This window comes from Toxorhynchites rutilus, chromosome 1 (assembly GCF_029784135.1).
Source record: "Toxorhynchites rutilus septentrionalis strain SRP chromosome 1, ASM2978413v1, whole genome shotgun sequence".
Lineage (NCBI taxonomy): Eukaryota > Metazoa > Arthropoda > Insecta > Diptera > Culicidae > Toxorhynchites > Toxorhynchites rutilus.
The window spans coordinates 150,032,336-150,038,681 of record NC_073744.1 but is presented as its reverse complement, the minus strand read 5'-3'; the positions used below and the strand labels follow the sequence as shown (position 1 = coordinate 150,038,681).

The following is a 6,346-nucleotide window of genomic DNA, read 5'->3' as shown; positions in this document are numbered from 1 at the left end:
TCGGACGTATCTGCTCCGCAGAATTTCCGCTTACGCTTTGTTGATCGCATCTCTGTGCGATGTTCCCGATCGCTATCGGCAGCGGTGAATTCCCCAATTCCCTTGCGCATCTTTTCCGATCGCATATGAGTGAGCGAAGATCAAGCATCTGTACCTTGTTCTTGGTATAGCTGCACCTAGCTGATCGAGCCCGTGTTTTTTGAATTTCCACTATTGTTTTTGAGCAGCTTAGGGCATTCACCCTCTCATGATATGCCTTTTGGGGTTGCAACGACGAACCTGCTCAAATTTGCGTTCCTTTGAGAGTACATACGGACGAATGTTAAAGTGTGGCACGCCATGAGCACGGCCAAAGTGAGTGCAGGCCTCGCAGACATTACGCGCACATCAGGACGGTGTTCTTACCGATAAGTTCAACTTACCGATAAGTGCGATCAGAGCGGTCAGAGGTATAAACCTTTCCGCCCCATTTCAAAATACGTTCGCAAACCTTTTCGGTAATTCTCAGAGCGCACACGTTTATGTTAGGCGCATATGGTTCTACAAAAGTTCCCACAACGACGGCAACGTAAATTTGCAATGATAAATTAACATGAAAAACTTACTGGACAAAAAACATGGCTGTCATCAACAGTATTACAAAAACTAACTTTTGTCCAGTTGCTGTGTACTCATCCACTCACTAATTTATTTTATTTCTAAACACACAAACAGCATGATTTATTTCACACGCTCCGTTGCCACATATTTTTTAACAGTCCCAGAAACACGGTTAGATAAAAGTGTAAAATTTTATGAAGCAATAATAATAACAATTTCTAACAAGCTAGGGGCACTACTTATTTATGTGTATTGTCTGTTCACTTCCTGTGATCATCTTGAAATCTGCCTACAAGATAATGTGTGCCTATTCATTCATTCTAGAGTGTTTTTTTTTAATTTCAGCATTGCAGTAATAATGCTTTGTGATTAAAATTACATCATACTTTTCTTTCAAACACTATCTAATTGCTGCTTCTGCAGATCCTCGTCCAGAAACGCACTCAGCCGTAATTTCTCGAGGACGTACTCCTGGGGCAGAAGCAGCTTCTTGAGCGCGTTTTGCATCAACGCACAGCGGATCCTGGGCGAAGAATGACCGATAGCTGGGTGATTGCGTTCTGACAGAGTCGGGCAGGGAAACATCTCGATCACCAAGCACTAATCGGACAGTTTGGTCTTGAATTCCTCGAGCCGAGCCTTAACCACCTCTTCGTCGATCACGTTCCGGGTCAGGTTGAACTGTATGAAATACCGAATAAGAATATTAGAAGATTTTGGTGTGTTCAAATTAACAAAAACTCACCTTCACATTCAGCTGGATGAAGTTTCTTGAAATCTGCCCCTTGATGAAACAGTTGAAAATTTGGTTGACATCCTAAAACTTGTTCAGTATCGATTTCAAATGAGGGAAATTTTCTGTAAGCAAAACAAAAACAAAAGTTAATTAATGAATTATGAATAATAACACTACCCACCGTTGAACACAATCCATGGCAAAACACTTCATGAAACCTCGTGCGCATGTGACCATTGGTTCGCTTTGAGCAGAAATTTACATCACTTCACTTGTTCCACAGTAGCGAAATAAAATTTTCGGCATCCATATCATTTGCAGCTTATGGAATGATTTCAAAATCAACAAACAAACGTCAATAGCACACACATGCTAATACATGGGACGAAAAATTGCATGAATCGCACCAATACTAACAGACATGACAAACATCTGTCAATGCGCGTTGATGGCATTGGGCTTCGTGCTACGCTTTTGGGAAGTGATAGTAAAAATAAATTTTCAGGTGCAATTAACACATAAAATAAAAATTATTAATGAAAATTAAATTTTTCTTAAGAAATATGTCTTTTGTGTAATAGAGTAACGCATTCTTTTGCAAGTTGTGAAAAGTTCTTAAGCAAGAATTGTGTTTGATAATAATTTCATATTATAATGATGAGTCTTGGTGAAAATATCAGCAAAATTATACAAAAATGATTAATTAAGAGTCAGTATTACGTGTTTTGAACAATCACATAATATGAAGTAAAAATTTTCATTCAAAGTTTGAACAATTCGAAACTGTGTTAAGGTCTGATAATCTTATAGAGAATCATTTGCTTTCCCAAACTGGTATCTCCACAAGACGTCGACACAATACTACTGTCATCGCATTTAATGCTTGTCCGGTCACCGGACATTGTAGTCGCAGTAGACGGCTGCATCACGGCGCCGTAAATAGGTTGGTACGGTCGAAATTTGCCATTTGGGTTTCAAACCGGTCCGGCAGAAACCGAATAATGTGTAATCGCCCTAACGCATGGTGAACTTCTACTTGACAGTAGAAATCCGAGCTCCTTGGTGAGTGTCCTGTCGCTGAAATGTCAGAATAGTGCGACACTCAAAAGTCTAACTGATGGTTTGGTGGTTGGCGATATTTACAACATTCGCCTATTTGTGTTCGTTCTTTGTGACTAGGGATGCCAGATGTGAATATACAGTTTCATTTTCAATACAATTTGAAGAATATTGTGTTTTCAGGCATGTATTTTCTTTTCAACTTTTACATTACTTTGCTATTCTCATTACATTACTTTGCTATTCTCGCGGTTACAAAAGTATCTGCATCTCAGATTTCATCAACATTTCAGATTTTTGTCGATGATTTTCAAAAAAATCTGGAGGTGATGCATTTACTCTGACAAAAACACGAAAACAACAAGTCACCAAGTATTTTTGTATTATACATCAAATATTTTTGTGTACAATGGCTCTCTGAGTTGACCGCTACCGACCGCGCCAGCTGTCCAAACTGGACTACCACAAAACGTAAGTTGCGCATCGGATTAATCTTCGGTCCCAGGGAGACTTCCCGCATCTCATGTTATACGGTCCTTCCGGGCCAGTAAGAAAATTCGCATCATGTATCTGCTGTGGAAACTTTACCAACCAGTAGTGGAACGGCTACGCAATGAAATAATAAAAATCACCACGCCCTCGAACCGGAAGGTGGAAATCAGTACCATCAGCAGTAATTACCACATCGAGTTGAATTCATCGGTTACCGGGATATATGACAGGGTGGTCGTGTCGGATTTGATCAATCAAATTGATCCCAGCGGGTAGAGTGAATATGAGACTCGTCTTGTCCGTGGTGGATTAGTTGACCAAAGATACCCAGGATGCGCTGAGAAGAACCATTGAAAAGTATGTGTCTAGGTGCAGATTGATTTTGTGCGCCAATTCTACTTCGCTGGTTATTCCCGCGGTGAGGAGTCGTTGCTTGGGAATAAGGGGACCGGCTCTATCTTAGGAGGATATTCTTAAAATTTTGAATGTAATATTGTCATTTGTTTGTTTCTTGAATGTAACAACACTATTTGCATTTCAGCACATTCCTTCGGAGAAAAGAATTACGCTATCCTCATGCTGGAAGCTTGCAAGGTACAACAGTAACCGTTCACGGTCAACTAAGAAGTACCGGAAATTGACTGGCAAATATTCCATCGAGAAACCGCCAATCAGATTGTCCTCGAACAAAGTCCACAGAAGCTGGAGGGGGTGAGCGAACGGCTATACGAGCTGCTATTTCAAGGCGTTCTATCGAATGTTATAATCTGTGGATTGGTACCGAATCTGGTTAAAAATTGCGATATAAGTCTGAAGACGCAAACATTGAATTTTGCCGGGCATTATGAACACTGGATGCAGCAAGGAAGCAAACATATATTCCATCTGGACGTGTTCGTGGCGCGGTTTGTAACACTGTATAAGAAGTTTCTCAATAAAGCCTCAATGGAAGTGGATGATTTTTTAGCGATTCTTTGAGATCACAATTTTCTTTCATTTTATAAAAAAAATGAAATTTTTGTGTTCATCTCACGTTTATTAACTAAACTTCAATAGGCTTAACATCTGGTAAGGCTTAACTCTAAATAAAAAAAACGCCTTGTCGGTTTTCAATCGGATCATTTTCATGATCCGCAAATAATTATGAAATGGTAAATCTATCAATATACTTAAATACTATTTCATTCAAATAATGGTTTTGGCTGCACCATGTTTATTTGAAAATTATATTTAATATAACTTTTAAAATTATGACACCGTAATCTTTTTTATTATAAATGTTTGTTTATTTTAACTGCAAGAAATAAATACTTGAATACTGAAAGACAATTGTTCGAATGACTCGAATATTTAAAAATGGCCCCACAATTAATCGATAATCGAATAAACGAAAAATTTAGACATCTCTAACAACAACAACAACTTCTATTTCAACAAACAAATCTAAACCAAGGAAAGTGAAGTGGAAGGTAAAACGTAATGTCAGAATTGCCGTTCGGACGTATCCCGTAAGTTTGAATTTATTTACATAGATGGTATCTAAACAACACTAAACATTGGCTACAGTTTCATCGGCACAGTTGATTGCCATTATGAACCAGCACAAAAAACAAAGCTGCAAATTATGCACCATGTCGGTACCACGATCAAAGCATTCCCTGAATAAATCCTATAACATTAGCCGAGCCAGCTGGCGGAAGCATATGCATAAAGGTTACTAGGTTACTATTTTCAACGACAACTGTTTATTTATTATACTGCTTCAAATACCTTCGACGAAATCAAATGTAACCATGTCCAACGTAAGTAATAACATAAACAAATCCAAACCTTTCGTCTTGCCATTCCTCATACGTCTTTTCTAAATAGTGTAAATTACGAGCCACCTGTTAACTCCACCTTCTTAATCTAAACAACCGTCGCGTTTGTCAAAAATGATTGGAACTGTCTGATCACTCACATTTCTACTACCATCATACGCCACAACCACCGCTCTCGTAACGTAAAGTTGTAAACAGAGCGATCGGCAGTGAGAGGCATTGAAACCAACCGTCATTTGGTTAGGTGTCAGAAACAAGAGAGTGAGTATCACTACTAAATATTTGGATCTCACGTGCCGTGAGAGGAATTGAGTGACTATGGTCAGCTTTTTTGTGACATTGACGGTGATGGATTGCAGCTCTGCATACTAGGGGGGCGTTGCTGATTAATGATCAGCTGCATCCCAATAGGAAGTATCCCGTGTCGGACACACGTACAGAGCATTGGAGACAGCAACATCACAATTACGAAAACACTTGTAATACTAACCTCGAGCCAACCGCGAGTAATCGGTTACATATTACTAACATAGTTGTAAGCAAACATTGTCAAAATATTGAACTCCCGGCCCCGCTAGGCTGACGCCATATGAGCCCTAATAAAAATATATATTTTGGATAAAAAAAAACAGATGGCGTAACTTGATTATTATTCCAGTGAATCAAATTCCCAGACATTCGTTGAAAAGCTACTATAATTACGTGTCTTTTTCAGTATATGTCAAAAAGTTGAAGCGTAAGTAACATAAATTTTTGCCACTTCGAAAATGTTGGATTTCGTACCAACGAGAGTGTTTTAGCGGGGAGTGTTACTTCATAACTTCAATATGAAGAAAAAAACTGCGGAAAGTCATCGCATTTTGGTGGAAGCTTATGATGACCATGCTCCAACTGAGCGAACGTGACTTGGAAGACGAAAGAAATTCCGGACCGCCAAAAAAGTTTGAAGATGGAGATTTAAAGGCTTTACTCGATCAAGATCTGTCACAAACGCAACGAGAACTTGCAGATACACTTGGAGTAGCTCAGCGAAACATATCCGATCGTTTAAAAGCAATGGGAATGATCCGATAGATAGGACATTGGGTGCCGTATGAATTGAAGCCACGAGACGTCGAACGCCGTTTTTTCAACGTGCGAACAACTGCTCCGACGGCATAAAAGAAAGGGCTTTTTGGCATCGAATCGTTACAGGCGATGAAAAGTGGGTCCATTATGACAATCCGAAACGTCGGGCAACGTATGGATACCCCGGCCATGCATTAACATCGATGGCCACGCGGAATAGTCACGGCCATACCAGGCCAGGTTATGCTGTCTATTTGGTGGGACCAGCTGGGTGTGGTTACTTTAAGCTGCTAAAACCGAATGAAACCATTACGGGGGACCTCTACAGACGACAATTGATGCGTTTGAGCCATGCACTGAAGGAAAAACGGCCACAATACGAGTAAAGACACGATAAAGTTATTTTGCATCATGGCAATGCTCGGCCGCATGTCGCGAAACCGGTCAAAACATACTTGGAAACGCTGAAATGGAAGGTTCTATCCCACCCGCCGTATTCTCCAGACATTGCTCAGTCCGATTACTACCTTTTTTGATCGATGCAACATGGCCTGGTTGACCAGCACTTCTC

At 39.9% G+C, this 6,346-nt stretch overlaps 1 long non-coding RNA gene and 1 pseudogene across 1 annotated transcript; one reads left to right on the top strand and one right to left on the bottom strand.

The window, feature by feature from the left end:
• Positions 1 to 201: 201 nt before the first annotated feature.
• On the bottom strand, positions 202 to 1,734 carry LOC129762986 (uncharacterized). The gene is made up of 3 exons (XR_008740770.1): positions 1,518 to 1,734; positions 1,346 to 1,458; positions 202 to 1,281 (listed from the first exon to the last, which is right to left on the bottom strand). It is a non-coding gene; the product is annotated as an uncharacterized LOC129762986 (long non-coding RNA).
• Positions 1,735 to 2,804: 1,070 nt separating this feature from the next.
• Positions 2,805 to 3,844, top strand: LOC129770363 (replication factor C subunit 3-like; annotated as a pseudogene).
• Positions 3,845 to 6,346: the final 2,502 nt, after the last annotated feature.